This window comes from Desmodus rotundus, chromosome X (assembly GCF_022682495.2).
Source record: "Desmodus rotundus isolate HL8 chromosome X, HLdesRot8A.1, whole genome shotgun sequence".
Classification (NCBI taxonomy): Eukaryota; Metazoa; Chordata; class Mammalia; order Chiroptera; family Phyllostomidae; genus Desmodus; species Desmodus rotundus.
This window is the reverse complement of record NC_071400.1, coordinates 15195960-15217054: the sequence shown is the minus strand read 5'-3', so window position 1 is coordinate 15217054 and position 21095 is coordinate 15195960. Positions and strand designations below refer to the sequence as shown.

Genomic DNA, 21095 nt, shown 5'->3' with positions numbered 1-21095 from the left:
TCCACCTCTTCTCCCTTCCATTCAAACTCGAATCAACTGGAACTGTACTAGGAAATCGAAGAAGAATCAAGAGTTGTCCTCTTGTTACTTTCCTGTTGCTTCTTGTTTAGCATTGCTGAGATCCTGAGACCTATTTATTAAAAGATAAGAGCTCCAAGTTTTCTCGTCCTTTTCTCCAATATCTCCAGCTCTTTCAACAGTTCCTCATAGCAGATGCTTTCTTGACCCCTTGGCATCTGTGGGTGCTCCCCTCCAGATTCTCCCTAGATTGTCCATGTTTCCCGTCATTTATGATGCTTCATTGCAAATGAAGAGAATGCTACCTATAGGTTGCTTCAAACAAAGCAGTGCACTGCTTGCTTTAATCTGGTCACCACAATTGTTTTAATGAAGCTTGTGTGAATATATTATTTTAACAGTTGCTAAATAGAAGGTATGGACTCCTGTTAAGTGTATGGGCCAATCTAGACACCTCCTTCAGATATCAAAAGCACTGTAGCTGAAGCAGTTTCTTCTTGACTTTTATCTATGTGATTCTACTTTTGAAACTCAGTGTAGAATTTTCCCCACTTGTTGAGTTTGTGCTGATAATTCTAGACTGTTAAAATATTTTTGATCTTGATTATTATCAGTCATGACTGTTATCCCTGCCAACTATTCTCTTTGGTTTTGATAACCTGATCCCTGCCTTCAGTGAAGCCCATGATGACACCAAATGAATGAAGGAGTAAATAATGGAGTAGGACATTCCCACCTTAGAGTATAATTGGAACAAGTTTGGAACAAATCTTTTCTTTTTTACTTGGTATATATGTGAATGAAATGAGCATTAAATATATTTCTCATGTTCTGAAAACTTTAGTAGCCCAAATAAAAATCTAATTTTCTTAATTTAAAGTTTTTCTACTCAAAGAAGACACAGAAATAGACTTGAAGAAAAGGAAAGACATTCTTTGTTCTTTGATGGGATGAATCAATAGTATAGAGTTCACTTCATTTATAAATTAAATTTATAAATTTATATAATACCAATAAAAATGTCAACAAAACTTGTATACAGTTAGACAAGTTGTCACTGAACCTCATGTGGAAAAACAAATAGCCATGGAAACACAAAAATAAAAAACTGTGAACAGGTACTAGCTCTATTAGACAATAAAACGTATTATAAAGCCTCTATAATTGAATAGGTGTGGCACTAGCACATCAATAGAGACCAGTAAAAAAGGACAGAAAGTTCAAAAATAGACCCAAGTAAATATGGAACTTTAGAATACAATAAAGATGGATATCTTGAATAACTAAAGCAAAGATAGACATTTCTGATAAATGGTGGTGGAACAAAGGTTAGCCATTTGGAAAAAGATAAATTAGATTTGCAGCTCATGTTATACATAAGAAAAATTCCAAATGGATCAAGGATATAAATGTAAAGTTTATATCCTTGCACAAGCACTGGAATAAAATATAGGGGAGTTCTTTTTTAAGCTGGGTGTAGTAAGAAGTCTTCTAACTAGAACTCAAAATCCACATACAACAGAACAAATGATTGTTAATCTTTCCACCTAACAATAATTTTAAAATAAGGCATGTCAATAAGTACCATAAGCAAAAAGATAACTGACAAACCAGGAAAAATATCCACAGCATGTATGGCACATAAATGCCTATCTCTAATACATAAATAATTCTTAAAATGTGAAGGAAGAAACCAATCCCATATAGAAAAATGGCCAAAAGTATAAATAGATAACTCACACAAAAAAAGATTAGGTTGACCTTTAAGCTTATGGGAAGAAGAACCCTCACTAATACTAAAGGATATGCAAGTGAAAACTACATTAAGAATCCACAGCAAACAAAACATAACCAGAGACATTGAAGTTAAGAACAATCTAACAATAGCCAGGGGGGAGTGGGGTGGGGACAGTGGGAAGAGGGGATTACAGGAACTACTATAAAGGACACATGGACAAAATCAAGGGGGAGGGTGGAGGTGGGGGAGGGAGGTGGGTTCAGCTGGGGTGGGGTGGAGGGATGGGGAGAAAAGGCATACAACTGTAATTGAATAACAATAAAAATTAAAAAAATCCACATGTCACCTATGAGACTGGCAAAAAAGTTAAAGTATAATACTGTGTAGGCGAGGCTTTGGAGAAATAGGCACTCTCATGTATTTGTGCAAATACAAACTTATACAAACAACCCTTCTGAAGGGACTTTGGCAATATTAACCAAAGTATATATGCACTTACCTTTTGACTCAACAATCCTAATTATCAGGATTTACCCTGAACATGCATCTCCAACAATATGAACATACGTAAGGTTAAGGTTATTGATTGCAGCATTTAATTTTAAAAATATAGGAAACAGCATGCACTATAGTGTACTGTTCTTGTGACTTTACTGGAAGTCCAAAATCATGTTAAAAGTAACATTAAAACAAAACATTGGGACACTGAGGAAGATGGCGGCGAGATAGGTGGGAGTGGAGTCCACTTCCCCTCAGCACCAGTGAAACACCTAGCTGATCTGAGGAGCAGAGCGAACAGCCAACAGTATTCCAGCATATATGAAGATTGGAGACCAAAGATAGAGGACATTCAAAGATCTGAAGGTAAGAAGAGTGCTTAAGGACAATAAGGTCCCTGGGACCTGCGCAGGGACCAGGGCTGCTGAAGCCCCAGCCAGGGCACAGGGTCTGCTGCAGGATTCTTGGGAGAGAGCCAGGCTGAGCTGTGTGAGCAGCCAGGTGCTTGCTTGGACCAGGGGGACTTGAATAGGAAGAATTTCTCAAAAAGAAAAAGAAAATAGAGGCACTCAGCAGCTAGTTAGAGAACTCTCCGCAGCAGCCATGGCCTCTGGCACCCCTCCCCCCTCAAACCCTGGACTGTGAACGCGGGATAAGCAGCCCCAGCGCTCACCTAAAGCCCAGTTGTGCACACCCAGATTATCACACTGGGGGCCCACACCTGAAACCCCGGCTGGTCGCCCACACCTGAAACCTCAGGTGGGTGCGCACCGGGAGCCGAGGCTAGCTGCCCTACGCACAGGCCCAAGGCAGCAGACGGGCAGGCCATGCGACTCAGGCCCAGAGCAGCTGACCAGCTGCTGATCAACGGCCTGGCTGCCTGTGAGGGACCAAACCTAAAAGCACCTGCTCTGAACAATTCCTACCTAGTCCCTGCGCACAGAGCCCTGCAGGGCCTACTGGCTCTCTAGGACTAAGGCAGAACACCCAGCAGAGGGGAGCTGCAGGGCTAGCGGAAACTGCATTCCCTGCAAAGACTCGATCCAGTAGGGGGCTGAATTACCCCATAGCAGCACCCAGAGCCCCTAGCATCTAAGACAGCAAAGAGCAAGAAGGGGGAGTGTGAGTTGCCCCTAATTGGTGCAACTCAAGGACAGCACAACTGGTGAACTAAAGGCCTAGTGGGGAGCAGAAGGACCCTGAGGAACTGGACTGGAGGCTGAACAACAGCGAAGAGTGTGGCTCAGGAAGGGAGAAAAGTGAAACCAATCCTTCCAACCACCCCCTCCCGTTCCACAGACAGGAACACCAGCAGAACCAACCTGACCAGTTTAAAGCCAGCAGAAGACGTTTCCTTTTTCTTTCCTCCTTTCCCCCTGAATTCCTTCTTCCTTTCTGTCCTTCTGTCTTTTGTTTATTCCTTCTTCCTTCCATCCTTTACCTTTTATATTCCTTCTTCCTGCCTTCTTTTATTTATTCTTTGATCTTAATTTTTGTTAAAATTCCTTCTTATCTTGCCTCCGATCTTCCTTTATTCCGTCTTCCTTCCTGCCTTTCCTTTTCTATTCCCTTTTTCCCTCCTTCCCATCTTTATTTTTTCTTCCCCCCCCTTTCTCTTTTTCCCACAGGTGAGACAATAAAACCTGGAGTGCTGAAAAGACCAGAGTTAGACCATGTTACACCCATAAACGTCAGCTCAAGACCAGTGAGCACAGGAGATTAAGGAGACAGCACCACTGAATCCCATTGGCATTCTACCATAGAAGTTCATACCATAAACCCAGGGAGTCACAATAGATCAATTTAAGAAGCAGAGGCTAACAGGAAGAGTCTCACAAACAATGGGAAGACAAAGAAACAATTGCCAAATGAAAGGAAAGGAGGAAGCCTCAGAAAGAATGCTAACTGAAAAACAGGCAACTCAACTATCAGATACTGAGTTCAAAGCAATGGTTATCAGGAAGCTCACTGAGCTCACTGAGCTCACTGAGCTCACAGAGAACTACCAGAAACTACAGGGAAACTCCAATGAACTCACTGCAAACTATATCAACATGAAAAAGGAAATAGAAACTATCAACAAGGGCCAAGAGGAAATGAAGAATACAATTTCTGAAATGAAGAACACAGTAGAAGGAATGAAAGGCAGTCTTGATGAAACAGAGGATTGGATCAGCGAGCTGGAGGACAAAGTAGAGAAAAACACCCAGAAAGAGCAAGAAAAGGAAAAGAGGCTCAGAAAGAATGAAGAGGTAATTAGGGAAATGCAGGACAACATGAAATGTAACAATATCCGTATAATAGGAATACCAGAAGGAGAAGAAGAAGAGCAAGGGATAGAAAACCTGTTTGAAAAAGTAATGATGGAAAATTTCCCTAATCTGATGAGAGAAAAAGAAACCCAAATCCAGGAAACACAGAGAGTCCCAAGCAAGAGGAACCCAAAGAGACCCACTGCAAGACACATCATAATTAAAATGGCAAAAATTCCAAGAGAAACAGAGGATCTTAAAGGCAGCAAGGGAGAAAAAGGAAGTAACTTACAAGGGAGCCCCAATAAGGTTAGCAACTGACTTCTCAATGGAAATGCTCCAAGCCAGAAGAGAATGGCAAAAAATATTCCAAGTAATGAGAAACAGAGGTCTGCAACCAAGACTACTTTACCCAGCAAGGCTCTCAATCAAGATAGAAGACCAAATAAAGAGCTTCCCAGACAAAAGAAGTCTAAAAGAATACACTTCCACGAAACCAGCTCTGCAAGAGATGCTAAAGGGACTGCTTAAGGAAAGGAAGGAAAAGAGAAAGAGAGAGGAACACAGGTATGAAAAAATGGCAATGAATAACTACCTATCGATAATAACCTTAAACTTAAATGGATTAAATGCTCCAATCAAAAGACATAGAATAGCTGAATGCATAAGAAAGCATGACCCACACATATGCTGCCTACAAGAGACCCATCTCAGGACAAAAGACTTACACAGACTGAAAGTGAAGGGCTGGAAACAAATTTCAGAAGCAAACGGACAGGAAAAAAAAAGCAGGAGTAGCAATACTCATATTAGAAAAAACAGACTTCCAAAGAAGGGCCATAAAGAGAGACCCAGAAGGTCACTTCATAATACTCAAAGCAAGAATCCAGCAAGAAGACATAAACATTGTAAACATATATGCACCCAAAATAGGAGCACCCAAATACATAAAGAAAATCTTGGAGGACTTCAAGAAAGACATTAACAGCAACACAATTATAGTAGGGGATTTTACCACCCCACTGTCAAAAATGGACAGGTCTTCCATAGAAAATATCAACAAGGATATTGTGTCACTTAACAATACCCTAGAGGAAATGGACTTAACTGATATATATAGAGCTTTTCATCCCAAAGAAGCAAAGTACACATTCTTTTCAAATGTACATGGAACTTTTTCAAAAATAGACCACATGATAGGACACAAAGCAAGCCTCAACAAATTCAAGAAAATTGAAATCATATCAAGCATTTTCTCTGACCACAAGGGACTGAAACTAGAAACCAACCCCAAAGGAAAAAACCCCAAACACTCAAAATCATGGAGACTGAATAGCATGCTATTAAGCAATGAATGGGTCAAGAACAAGATTAGGGAGGAAATCAAAAACTTTCTGGAAACAAATGAAAATGAACTCACAACAACCCAAAACCTATGGGACACAGCAAAGGCAGTCCTGAGAGGGAAGTTCATAGCAATACAGGCCTACCTTAAAAAGATAGAAACATTTCACACAAACAACCTAACCCTACGCCTACAAGAACTGGAGGAACAACAACAAAGACAGCCCAGAGCAAGCAGAAGGAAGGAAATAGCCAAGATCAGAGCAGAGTTAAATGACATAGAGACTAAAAGCACAATTCTAAGGATCAATGAATCCAGGAGCTGGTTCTTTGAAAAGATAAACAAAATCGAGGAGCCTTTAAGTAGGCTCATGAACAAAAAAAGAGAGAGGATCCAAATAAACACAATTAGAAATGAAAGAGGAGAGATTACAACGGACACCACAGAAATACAAAGGATTGTAAGAACTTACGATGAAGAACTGTATGCCAAGAAATTTGAAAACCTAGGTGAAATGGTCACATTTCTAGAAAAATATAATCTTCCAAAAACTGAATGAAGAAGAAGCAGAAAACCTGAACAGACCAATAACAGAAGACGAAATTGAGGCAGTCATCAAACAACTCCCAACACACAAAAGCCCTGGACCAGATGGTTTCACAGGAGAATTCTACAAAGCATTTAAGGAAGAGCTAACCCCTATCCTTCACAGACTATTCCAAAAAATCCAAACTGATGAAAGACTCCCAAACTCTTTTTATGAAGCCAGCACCATCCTAATCCCAAAACCAGATAAAGACACAATGAAGAAAGAACACTTCAGGCCAATATCGCTGATGAACATAGAGGCTAAAATTCTCAACAAAATATTGGCAAACCGCATCCAGCAATACAGTAAAAAGATCATACACCATGACCAAGTGGGATTCATCCCAGGGATGCAAGGGTGATACAATGTTCACAAATCAATAAACATAACGCATCACATCAACAACAGCAAAGACAAAAATCACATGATCATATCAATAGATGTGGAAAAAGCATTTGATAAGATACAGCACCCATTTCTGATAAAAACACTCAGCAAAGTGGGAATAGAGGGAACATTCCTCAACATAATTAAGGCCATATATGAGAGACCTACAGCCAACATCATACTCAATGGACAAAAACTTAGAGCTTTCCCACTAAGATCAGGAACAAGACAAGGATGCCCTCTACCCCCACTCCTATTCAACATAGTATTGGAAGTCCTAGCCACAGCAATAAGACAAGAAAAATAAATAAAAGGCATCCAAATTGGAAAGGAGGAAATGAAACCGTCACTGTTTGCAGATGACATGATAGTGTACATGGAAAATACTATAGACTCCGCCAAAAAACTACTTGACCTAATAAATGAATTTGGCAAAACAGCTGGATACAAAGTCAATACTCAGAAATCAAAGGCATTCCTGTATACCAACAACGAAACTGCAGAAACAGAAATCAGGGAAAAAATCCCATTTGATATAGCAACAAGAAAAATAAAGTACCTAGGAATCAACCTAACCAAGGAGGTAAAAGACCTGTACTCAGAAAACTACACAACACTGAAGAAAGAAATTAAGGAAGACACAAACAAATGGAAGCATGTACCATGCTCATGGATTGGAAGAATTAACATTATCAAAATGGCCATACTACCCAAAGCAATTTATAGATTCAATGCAATCCCTATTAGAGTACCCATGACATATTTCACAGATATAGAACAAACATTGCAGAAATTCATATGGAACCATAAACGACCTCGAATAGCAGCAGCAATTTTGAGAAAGAAGGACAAAGCAGGAGGTATCACAATACCTGATATCAAACTGTATTACAAGGCCACGGTAATCAAAACAGCCTGGTACTGGCATAAAAACAGGCACATAGACCAATGGAACAGAATAGAGAGCACAGAAATAAACTCAAATCTATACGATCAATTAATATTTGACAAAGGAGGCAGGAGCATAAAATGGAGCAAAAACAGCCTCTTCAACAGATGGTGTTGGGAGATCTGGACAGCTACGTGCAAAAATTGAATCTCGATCACCAACTTACGCCACACACAAAAATAAACTCAAGATGGATAAAAGACTTAAATATATATGTTGTAACACCATAAAAGTCCTAGAGGAAAACATTGGCAGGAAAATCTCAGACATTCCACCCAGCAACATCCTCACAGACACGTCCCCTAAAGCAAGGGACATAAAGGAAAGAATAAACAAATGGGACCTCATCAAAATAAAAAGCCTCTGCAAGGCTAAAGAAAACAGCACTAAAATACAAAGAGAACCAACTGTATGGGAAAACATATTTGCCAATGATACTTCAGAGAAGGGTCTGATCTCCAAAATATATAAAGAACTCACATGACTGCACTCCAGGAAGACAAACAACCCAATTAAAATATGGGCAAAGGACTTGAACAGACACTTCTCCAAGGAAGACATACAGAGGGCCCAGAGACATATGAAAAGATGCTCAGCATCACTAGCCATCAGAGAGATGCAAATTCAAACCACAATGAGGTACCATCTCACACCAGTCAGAGTGGCCAACATAAACAAATCCACAAACAAATGTTGGAGAGGATGCGGAGAAAAGGGACCCCTAGTGCACTGTTGGTGGGTATGCAGACTGGTGGGGCCACTGTGGAAAACAGTATGGAATTTCCTCAGAAAACTAAAAATGGAACTGCCCTTTGACCCAGCAATTCCGCTGCTGGGATTATACCCTAAGAACCCTGAAACACCCATCCAAAAGAACCTACGCACCCCAATGTTCATAGCAGCACAATTTACAATAGCCAAGTACTGGAAGCAACCTAAGTGCCCATCAGCAAATGAGTGGATCCAAAAACTATGGTATATTTACACAATGGAATTCTACACAGCAGAGAGAAAGAAGGATCTTATACCCTTTGCAACAGCATGGATGAAACTGGAGAGCATTATGCTAAGTGAAATAAGCCAGGAGGTGAGGGACAAATATCATATGATCTCACCTTTAACTGGAACATAACTAATAGAAGAAAAAAAGGAAACAAAATATAACCAGAGACATTGAAGTTAAGAACAATCTAATAATGGTCAGGGGGGAGCGGGGAGGGGACAGTGAGGAGAGGGGATTTCAGGAACTACTATAAAGGACACATGGACAAAATCATGGGGGAGGGTGTAGGTGCAGGAGGGAGGGGGGTTCAGCTGGAGTGGGGTGGAGGGATGGGGAGAAAAGGCACACAACTGTAATTGAATCACAATAAAAAATTAAAATTAAAAAAACATTGATTTTTTTCTCTAAGCATACTTTCATGGGTTTATCAGAAGAATTTTCAGGATTCCTATTTGCATCTCACATTGCATTTTAGAAATAATTAGAGAATCAAGGATTTGAACATATAAGCGGCCAGAATATCCAACAAATCATTCATCACACTATTGTAGTACTCTCCTGATTGGCAACAGATTCTAGAAGAAATCAGTCAACACATGTAGTCAGAGAATTCCTGTTGTGGAGAGTGTACCTCATTATGTCCTGCATGATATGATGGTAAAAAGTGATGAAGGCTGTTCTGCTTATTCTTCCATGTCTCCCTAGAATTATTTATTGAGGTCCTTTTAGTCCTCTTTTTCTGGACTTAGGCATACTCCAGGGTGGTAAAAGCATGGCTACCGACAATGGGCTCTTGGCCTTCTGTGCGGGAAGAGGGACATGCCCCAATCCTTTATTCCTCAAATTTTCTAGGGATCAAAGTCATCAGCATGGGCCACATAAAGGGTCAGAACATGCTTCATTTGAAATTCAAAGAGTAACATGAAGATCATTGGTTCTTAATCCCTTTTAAAATGCAATGGCCACCTATGGATCACTCACATTTTTTCTGCATAAATTGTCAGGCTAAATTTTATAAAATGCTGCTACTTCTATTCTTTCCCTTTTTAAAGAAGTGACAGGGTATCAGGGATGCTGTTGATACAATATGAAGAGGATTGTGTGAAAAATTAGGCCAGTTTGAACTTCTCAGGTCTCTTCTCACTCAAAGGTGGCATGATTATATGGTTTAATGTCTCTGAAGAATTTCTGATCCCTCTTCAAGAGAAGGTAATTATATGTGCTGCCCTTGTGCCTCCTCCAGTCTTGTACTTAGGCCACTGAAGTGAAGTTAAAGATGTACATGTCTGTCTACAGCAAGAGCTGGCACACTTTTGCTATCAGAAAATCAAACAGTACATGTTTTAGACTTTGAGGGCCATAAGGCCTCTGTTGCAACTACTCAGTTCTGCTGTAATAGTACAGAAGTGTCCATAGAAAACATGAAAGTGAGCATGGATGTGGCTGCGTTCCCACAACGTTTTATTTAGAAAGAGAGATTCTGGGTGGGGTTTGGCCTAGGGCTACAATTTGCTGACCCCTTGTCTATGACATTCAGGACAGAGGCCATGTCCTAAGTTTTAATGTCCCCAGTTCTAGCACAGTACCTGGAATCCTCAAAGATACTGAATAACCAGTTGTTGAATGAGTACATTTTAAACCACAGGGTCACATGGTGTGGTTATGCCTGGAAATTTCAACATACCTTATTTCATGCAGTGTGAAGTATAGAAACAATCTTAATCATAATTGTATCCAGTTATTAACATCTGTATAACTTCTGCAATATTCCCAATAAGTTGCTGTCCATTTCTCCTTGAATATAGAAATTCTGCAGCTCTTGAGGTATCCCAATTCATTTTAGCAAGGCCATGTCTATTTGAAAGAATTTCTTATATTGAGCCAAAATTTGTCTCTTCTCACCTCCTAATCACACTCCCAAAATCATAAACTATCAGCCAGAAAAGGCCATAGATTTCACCCAGTTCAGGTTTCTCGTTTTCCAGACAAGAAATGAAGGCTCAGGGAGATGTAGAGAGTTGCTCGCAGAAGCCCAGCTTGTCAGCGACCGAGCTCTGAAATATGCAATTTGCTGTGCACTGACCTCTCTTCCCGGGTTCCCTGCAGATTTGGCACAACCAAATCAACTTTGCTTTACTTCTGGAATACAGTTTCATCTTCTTTCCTCTTCCAGCAAAAATAATTTTCTTAAAATGAGTGCATACCTATTTACACTCAACCAGAAATGTAAATTGGGATATAGTAGAAGGAGCACTGGACTAGGAGTCAGGAAACCAGAGTATTGTATTTACCACTCACTTATCTAAAGTAATGCAGGCAAGTTGCTCAACTTCTTAGGGTTAATTAAGGGATTTCTCTGGCCCTTTCTAGCTCTAGAATTTAATCCTTCAAATGAAAACGGTAGAATATTTCAAAGTGTAGTATGTGTACTCCCCCACCCTTCCAAAGCCTAATTTCTTTCATCTTAGAAAATAATACAGCTTTTACACTGGTTCAGGCCATGGGCTCCTGAGACTTGGGTTCAAATCCCAGATCTGCCACTTACTTGCTACGTGACCTACATACAGGACAGTTAGTCTTTTTAAAGTTCAGTATCCTTGCCTGTAGAAGGAAGATAATAGTACCTACATCATAGGGTTATTATGAGGAAAGGAGATGATAAGTAGAACCATCTAACCAAAGAATTCTGAGGAAAAATAAGCTAGAAACCTAACCTGTAAGACTGGGTGTGGATAATGAATTTCTCTAGCTATTGTCAAAAAGAAAGTCCTTCAAGAAATGGAAGTTCCCAATGACAGCCCCTCCACCATTCACCTCATGTCATAAAGCTTCCAGACCTCTGTACATGATCTCTAGCCTCTCATCCTTCAAGTTCTTCATTCATAAAGGTATGACTCAAGTGTGGACACTATCTCCAACTTTGTCTTTCAGACTTCTAGTTTTAAAATTAGAAGTGATGCCAAGTGGTCTTTTGCTGTTAGTACTCAATCATGATGGGATTATTGATGGCCCAAATTTCTTCCCCCAAATGGAAAACTTTTACTAATGGAGCCTAACTCTAAGCAATATTTAAAACTGCCCTGGCTGGCATGGCTCAGTGGATTGAGTCCTGGCCTGCAAACCAAAGGGTTGCCAGTTTGATTCCCAGTCAGGGCACATGCCTGGGTTGCGGGCCGGGTCCCCAGTAGGGGGTGCTCGAGAGGTAACCACATACTGATGTTTCTCTCCCTCTCTTTATCCTTCCCTTCCCCTCTGTCTAAAAATAAATAAATAAAATCTTTAAAAAACACTTGTGCCTACACTCCCTTTTTCTCCATTCTGTGGAGGAAAAATACCTGCTTTTATTTTAGGAAAATCTACTATGTTAATAACACTCATTACAAAGTTGCATATTGTATTCACATACACTTCAAGCAATAACATGAAGGTGGGACACTGTAATTTATACTGAAGAATCAGAAAATAACTCTAACAAGTTAGGTCAAGTGTCTTTTCCAAAGTAACCATTTAGGCCAAAGATCAAGCCAAGACTAGAATTCACAGCCCCTGCCACTTCTGTGTGTTGGAGGCACTCAAGTTCTCAGGGTTTAATTAATTTGTGCCCTTGGGAAACAATTAAAATCAAACAAAGTATAAAGGTGGTACATAGTATTAAAAAATGAAGGTGGTAAAACAAAATTGTTTTATTCAAGCAAACAGCTACCATGTGGCAATAGAATATCATAAAGAATTCTAAAGAGGGACAAAAAGGATTTTCTTTTTTTATTGTTCTGTTACAGTTGCCCCAATTTTCCCCCTGTTGCTCTCCCCTGCCCTATCCATTCCCCACTCCCACATTCAATCCCTAACCTATTGTCCATGTCCATGGGTCATTTATACTTGATATTTAAGTAGGCCACATTTTTCTTTCCTCAAAAAATCTTATTAATGACAGATAAAAACATCAACTTTCATTCAACTCATCAATCCAATTTCATTTCATCTGTTGTTCGAGTCCACAAACATTTACACACAAATTACCACATGCCCAGTCCTGTGTTAGGCACTGCAAATAGATAAGACAGAATCTCCATCCCCTAGGACAGAGAGGCAGGTAAACCTTTCCTGTAAAAGGTGAGATAATAAATATCTTAGCCTTTGTGGGTCATTCAGTCTCCATTGCCACTATTCATCTCTGCCACTGGAGCATAAACAGAGCAATAGACAATATGCAGATGAATGAGCAAGGCTGTGTTCCAGTAAGACTTTATTTAGTAAGACACACAATTTGGCCCTGGGTCTGTAGTTTGCTGTCCCCTGCTGTGAGCTTCCAGATGAGTTCATGAGCCAGATCAACTCATATCTGATGGCAGTAAAATGGGAAAAGTGTATTATTTGAGATATGAGTGGGGACATTAATGTTGCCTGGCAGCAGGGCTAGTGGAAGGCTTCTTATAGGAAATGACACTTAATTTAGGCCTTGAAAGACTAAAATTTGGGTAAACTTAATGCATGTGAATTTGTGGAGAGCTGTTGGTGCATGGTGCTTTTGGAGAATGGGGAATAGCCCAGTGTGTTTGAAATATAGAACAGGTAAAAGAGGCCAGGGAGGTTGACGGGTACCAGGTCAGTGCCTAGTAGGCCATGTTAAGAAAATTTGGGCTTTATCATGCAGTCAACAGTGGGCACTGAAGAATCCTCAAGCAGTGAACTGATGTGATCAGATATGGGTTACACCAAAGTCCTTCAGGAATCTCTGAGGGTGATGGCCTTGAGTGAGGGAGAGATTAAAGATAAAGGCGTTGGAATGAAGAATGGTAAAAAGGCAAAAAAAAACAATGGCAAAGTTTTCCTCTAAGGCTGTGTTAGAGAGGTGAAAAGAGATGCATTCTGAAGATAATTTAGACCTGCATAGTCCAATACAATATCCACTAGTACTTCACATGTGGTAATGCGTCTAAGGAACTGAATGCACAACTTACTTAAAAGTTCGATTAATTTAAATTTAAATGTAAAAACTAGTATTCATGCAGTTATTGCAAAGTCTTCAAGTATGTTTGGAACAACTTGGGTAATAGACATCTACCTTTTCAATAGTAAATTTGATGGAATCAAAATACAGAATAAATATTTCCAATGAATATTTGGTATGTACATTGAAATGTGCTGTAGGTATAAAATATACAGATTTTAAGGACTTAGTATTTAAAAAGTACACTATTTCACTAAATTTTTAAATACTGATTAAATGTTGAAATGACAATATTTTAAATATATTATTAAAATAAAGTTTGTCTGTTTCTTTTCAATGTGGCTCCTGGAAAATATAAAATTAAACATGTAGCTCACATCATGTTGCTATTAGACAGAGATGTTTTGGAGGGAGAATTTCTATGATTTGGTGACTACGTGGAACAGAGTGGGGGATTGACAGTGATCAGATGTAATGATAAGAGGAAGAGTACAAAAGAAAGCTGATTTCAATGCTTTCAAAGGAAAAAATATCAAATTGTCTTCCCATAAACTATGTGCCCAGCCCAATTTCTACAATCTGAGAAAAAAGACCAAGGATCATACACTCTGTACCCCTGTACCCAGCACTGAGTTCAGGTCATCGTATATGAGAGGCAAAAATATCTGTTGGCTATTACTGACGATAAAGATGACATGATTGTCAATACACACTGAACCCCAAGGTCAGATCAAGTCAAGAATACGATAATTGCTTTCTCCAGGATTTCTGTGCTAGGTTAGAACCATTCTAAAGCAAAGATAAAGCCTCCTCTATCTCTTCCTGCAGAAATGAGGACAGCATAACCACCATATTCTTCATATTAAAGGAGTCAAAACAATTCCTTATCTTTACTTTGTTACACATAATAATGCTGAGGTTTGCCAACAACTTTCATTGAGCAGAGCTAAAGATAGAGAGATGGGAAATTTACAACACACACCAGGGGTAGACAATACCCTGATGGAAAGAAGTTACCAAAAACTACCCGGGTTCACTGAAAGAAGGATCATCTCTATGTAGGAAGGAAACAGATAAAACACTCCAGGGAGTAAGTGAATAGTGTCTAACAAAGGGGCCATTCACAGAAATGTGGCAGCATTCAGGGAAACATTATGGAATGGTGAAGTTCCCAGGGATGAGGAAGGGTAGAAATTTGTTATACCACTTAAATCTGAAAGGGCAAGGAGAGAGACAGTTGTTATTGGAAGCCAGGGAAATCTGTGGCCTTGGAAGAGGGTCCACCTGAAAGAAACTGTGGCCAAAGATGGAAGAACCCCAAGCTTTCTCTTCCCCTTTCCTCGTGTCTTGCCTGTGCTCCCCATTGGCCTACTTTAACATGAACCAACCTGAACCTAGAGGGCAAAGGACTCTAGGTGACTGACTCAGCCCACACCCTATGGACAGAGCAGGTCTCCCAAAAGTTATAGAATGAATCTAGAGGGACAAACGAGGTATATCTGCTTTAAAATATATTCTTCAGCCCAGATATATAATGTATGAATCTATAGTAGAAATTAAAACATAGGTAAAACCTATGTCCAGATAATGAGGAAATCAATTAATGGGAATAAAAGTAAAACACACAATTCCTTATATTAGAAAAGTACTACAAAAATATCTGGAAACTGAGTTGGATTGACCCACATCATTCCCTAAATCTAAATCTTCCTTGGCCATCATATTTCTTCTATTTTCCTTAAAAAGGAAAAACAGAAAATTCTTCCTACGTTCTGGCATTGAGGCTTCAAAATGGACAAGATACTGTAAAGCAATGATTCTCAACTGGGAATATCCTTGCCACTGCTCAGAGCACATTTGGCATTCCAGAGACACTTTCATTTGTCATAATTTGAGAGCAGGGCTGGTGTGCTATTTGTATGTCAAAGGTAAAAGACCAGGGATGCTTTTATACATTCTACAACACAAAGGACGATCCCTGACAACAAAGTTATCTGGCCCAAAATGTCATTAATGTATAGAATCCTTGTTTTAAAAGCAAGTGTTATAGTTGATTTAAGAAAGTGAGAATGTGGCACTGGCCAGCTAGCTCAGTTGGTTAGAACATTGTCCAGATATGCCAAGGTTGTGGGTTTGATCCCCAGTTGGGGCACATGTGAGAATCAACCAATAAATGAGATGCATCAATAAGTGGAATAAGAAATTGATATCTGTCTGTCTCTCCTTTCCTTCTCTTTCTAAAACTCCATAAAAGTTATTTTAAAAAAGAAAGGAGAATATGAAAAAAGAAGATAAATAATTCAGATTTGGTATACCAAAACCAAAAAACCCTTTTAAAAATTGACATTTTAGTCTTCTAATCACAAATATATTTTCTCTGAGGTCATTTGTTCTGCAACATAAAATAAAGGTAGGCCCTGAAATTAAAGGGGCTTTCTTAACATGTTCAGATGACTGGTTTAAAGCCAGGCCTCACTATGTCAGATTGACCACTGATTAAGTTTACTTATACATGTGAAATTTCAGATAACTGGTGACAATGTACAATACCTTTCACCCTATTTGGTCGTGATTGTATCCTGGCATACAAATTACTACAAGAGCGACCCACTTGAGGTAATGGTCACAGATGAAGCTTCTTCACTGAGACTCTTGAAGACATTAATAAATAAATGTTCTCACATATATGAAGACAACTGTGCTTGGTCTGCAGGGTCCCACAGCAGGGGGTGGGGGTGGAAGGGAAAAGTAAAATTAATTTGTAAGAATAAAACTGAACTTTCCCTCTGTACTCTCCACTGAACATTCACAATGATGCCAAATGCTAGGCACTAATATTATGATCGATCATATTACATACATGGAAACCAAGGAGGTTAAATATCATGCCCAAGGTCAATTATCTGGTGAGTGGATAAGCTGGAGGTCTTAACCACAATGCTCAAGATAGAGGTGTAAGCAGTACTGAAATGACTGCAGCAAAAATTTAAAAAAAAAAAAACATTTGGATAAATCGACCTTTTAGATCACTTCTACCTGAGGTTGCCAACAAGGGAAGGACTAAGTAGAAAATCCACTTTTGGAAGAAAGGGTCTTATTTCCTTGCAAAAAAAGGAAAGTAAGGCCTTTAGGATATCTGTACCCAATGTCTTAGATATGAACAAACTAGTAAGTGACACAAGGTTGCCAATCTCAAAAGTAAGTACCAATCTAGTCCCTTGGCCATGGAAGCCTTTCATGCTTTATCCTTCCTCAACCCATTTCCCACCTACCAGCATCATGACCCTGGCCCTGTTAATGTGGTTACGGTGATGCAATCGAATTCTCTTGTCTGCAACTCTTTGCTAAATGATAAAGCCATGCTTTGCATCTTGGATAAAAGAGTAAATTGATGATAATTACTGCCTCCAAGTTTGCTAAGTGGCCTCATACACATTGAGCAGGGAAGATGGCATAGTTGTTTTTCAAATTGATGCAAAATCACTAAAATCATTCACACCTTCACAGAGAGATGACAGAAGAGTGGCTGAGAAGGGATTCTGCTTAGTGGAGTCAATTATTTTTAAGAGGCTACTTCCCACTTATAATCAAGAAGCTAAAAAATTTGATTTCTTAGCGTCAATTGGAATACAAAGGAGGGAACTAAATATTATATTAATTCCCATCTTTAAGAATGCTTAAGAAAGGAACATTGTTATTGAAAAGTAAAAAAAAAAAAGAGAGAATCTCCAATAATGTGATATAAAATTTGTTTAAAGTGGGCAGTGTCATGAGGCCATAGCAATTCATCATTATCATAAGCATTAGGCTTTTACTGAGTTCCCAGGCATTGGAGATCCCAGGCTTATCTCACCCTATTCCTCCAGAAGTTCCAAGTGTAGCAGATGGAAAAGCAAGTCAATGAACATCAATGTGGGATCATACATATACAGGCTATAGAATCATCAACTCTAACCAGAGTAATGTTGGGATAAGGAAAACATCACTAGTCAAGGTGCATCACTCTAGAACTTATGGAGGAATGGGGAAGACAGGAAAAGCAGAGGGAACAGCATGAACAGAGGCACAAGGCATGAAAGTCCACAACATAATTGGAGAGTGGCAAGTGGTTTGATATGCCTGGATCAGTGTGGCTTTGAGAGGAAATGAAAATGGGAGAAATTTTAGATACAGTTATAATGTATTAAACACTGTGACCAAGGATTGGGCAGAGGATTGTGGGATCCAAACTTGTACTTGGAGAAGTATAGGACAAGTTGAAGATATTTCAGTTCAATTTCCTCATATAATTATCCCCACTACTACCAGAAGTACTATAAGTAATACCACGACCACAATTATCATTGTTTTTGAGTATGTACTAGGTTCTAGTTTCTATGTTTGGTGATACACACTGTTCAGTGGTACTATTTTTCACTTAATCCTCAAAATAACCATATCATGTCCTTATCATTATACCCATTTAGGAGATCAGAATTCTTCACCAATGAGTTATTTTTATATAGGGGATAGTTGAAGCATGGAAATGAACCTGAAAATCATTTTCCTGTATTCTCTACTCTTGCCCATTAGCACCAAAAGGTGTCCAGTCTCCACAGCTCCTTTACCTGAGCATATTTATATTCCAAATGCCAGGATGGCCAGTGGGAAGGAAGAAGCTAGATATTAAGGGAGAGAGAAGAACTGATTGAGATCAAGGTCAACAAAATGGCAGGAAGAAGGTCTATCACATCACATGCAGAAAGGAGGATTCATTTTGAGCAGGAAAGGAGAAATGTCCTGTGAGATAGGGAACGGAATGGAGGGTGACTGCAAATGCTGGTAAGTTCAAAGGTGCAGATGAGGGAAATGAAGAAAGTTCACCTGGGCTTTTTTTCTGTAACACTGGGAGTTCACTGGCTGATTAGATGTGATAGTTAATTTTATGTCAACTTAATTGAGCTAAAGGATTTCCACATTGCTGGTAAAAGGTTATATCTGAGTGTGTCTGTGAGGGTATTTCTGAAGAGATTAGTATTAGCATTAATAGGCTGAGTAAGCATATGCCCCCCACCAATGTCGGTGGGTATCATCGATCTATTGAGGGTCTAAATAGAGGAAAAAGGCAGGGGAAGGGTAAAATTGCTCTCTATGTAGCCTGGCCATCCATCTTCTCCTGCTCCCAAATATTGGTGCTCCTGGCTCTCAGCTCCCCTGGTTCTTAGACTTTCTCACTTGTATTGAATTATACCATCAGCTCCTCTGTTTCTCCAGCTGCAGATGGCAGATTGTAGGACTTCTTGGCCACATCATGAGCCATTTCCTGTAATCTCAATCAATCTCTCTCTCTCTCTCTCTCTCTCTCTCTCTCTCTCACCCCCCCAATAGATATATCCCAGTGGTTCTGTTTCTCTAGAGAACCCTGAATAATACAGTAGGCTTCAGATGGGGCAAAGGCTTGAGCCAAGTGGCAGAAAGCTGAGGACATCTGCTGTGGGAGATGAATGAGGGAGATAGACAATAGGATGCATGACTGACCTGATGACTTAGTGGCAAGGCTGTACATGCACTAGATGTACTTTACTGACTCACTTTCCAGTATAAAGGATCAAGAGGTGAAATTATTTTGTTGTTATGTCCCAGACTATAAATAATCTTAAATATTAGAACAAAACCAATTATTCTACTTTTTGTAAAAACTGACTTTATGGAGGTTGAAGTTAAGGGATAACTAAAGATACATAATACTAATGTGTTATTCTTAGTGATGCAAAGAACATCTTAAAAGTGGAGCTGTGTCCAAGATTTTGGCCATAAATATGGGTCAAGTTTCATGAAATTTTACTGATATTCTGTCTAAGTTTGTTCAAAGAGCCCATAATATAACATTTGGTCTTTAAAGAGAAGGAATCAGGAGTGGTTAGGATTTTCTATGTTAAAAAGCCTCCAACCCATATCCCTCCCTTCACTTATCCCATATCTTCACATCTCCTAAGGAAAAGGAATGTTGTCTTTCTGCTTCAGTGAGCAGGTTATTACATCTTGCTGCAAGGGAATTATATGCCCTACTCGATTTGTGCTTAAGAACGATATTCCTGCTGAAACACTTTCTCCTTTGGGCATTTCCTTTACCACACAGGTAGCTACCAATCCATTTCTTATGCAGACAGGACAATTAGCCCAAGAATTTGAGCAATGCATTCCTTTAAAGAGGATGAGTCTAGGCTCATTGGAAAAGACCACAGGAAGACTGGACTGGACTGTCATTTCAGTCATCTTCCTGTCTTTAAGCCATCACTGCCGCATCCCAGTTGTGAGTGATAAATGTAGTAGTCAAAATGTCTTCTGAGTTGCTCATTGGGGCAATAAATACAGGGTAGTTAAAGACTGTAGTTTTTGGAGTCAGAGACATCTGGGTTCAAATCCCAGCACCACAACTTACTAACTAGTTAACATTGGGCAAGAGAATTCAAACTCATATTCTAAGTCTCCTTTTTCTCGGGGGTAAATAATAAGATCGAACTCACAATAGTGGTGAGAGGATTACAAAAGATAACCATGCAATAAAGCCTCAACCTGGTACCTGGCATATAAGTGGTGCTCCGTAATGTGCAACAAATAAAATAATTCAGCTCTTCCTCTTGACTTTGTTTCATAGGGAAAAGTAACTTGTTCTTTACCTTCTCAGGACCCCATGATAAGCATGAAGACCCTTTCAAACTGGAAGGCTATGGTTAAGAACTTGACCTCTGGACTCTGATTGCCCAAGTCTGAGTCCCTGTTCTGCTACTTACATCAGGCAAGGTATCTCTCTAAGCCCCAGTTTTCTCATCTGCAAAACAGGAATTAAATGAAATCATTTAATGAAATGAAAATACAGTGATTGGCATATAGTATACACTAAAAATGTAGGCACTGGATACTACTGAGTAAGCTCACATTTAGCTGAAAATAAGATGACATTTTCCAGAGGCAGTCTGACAAAATTGAATTCTATTATAGTTTTCCCAACAATAGTGCCCAAAACTCTACACTATACTTGGTTCCATAATGGCAGCCACACTCACACCAGGATGGTTGTTTGACTTTTTAAACAGGGACTTTCTAACTCCTTGAGGAATGAAGAAATAGTTCAGCTCCTCTGGGCTAATGTATGAGGCTTCTAGAAAATGTGAAGCCTCCTCCCCAATGGTGGTTCTCATGGTTCAGGTGAGGACTTTTACAAAAATAGCATCTAGCAAAAAGCTTTTCCTGAGAAAATCAATGTGTCCCCTGAGTCCACATTGGTTTGCTTTCTGATTTATACTAGGAGATCATTATATTTGCCCTTCTTGAAATATTGGGTGTGCCATTTCCCACAGGACCTTAGTATTATAACACTTCAGA

The 21095-nt window shown here is 39.5% G+C and overlaps 1 protein-coding gene across 6 annotated transcripts in view; it reads right to left on the bottom strand.

Moving 5' to 3' along the window:
• Positions 1-21095, bottom strand: part of FGF13 (fibroblast growth factor 13) — a 579899-nt gene that overhangs the window by 165529 nt on the left and 393275 nt on the right. The window lies entirely within an intron of this gene.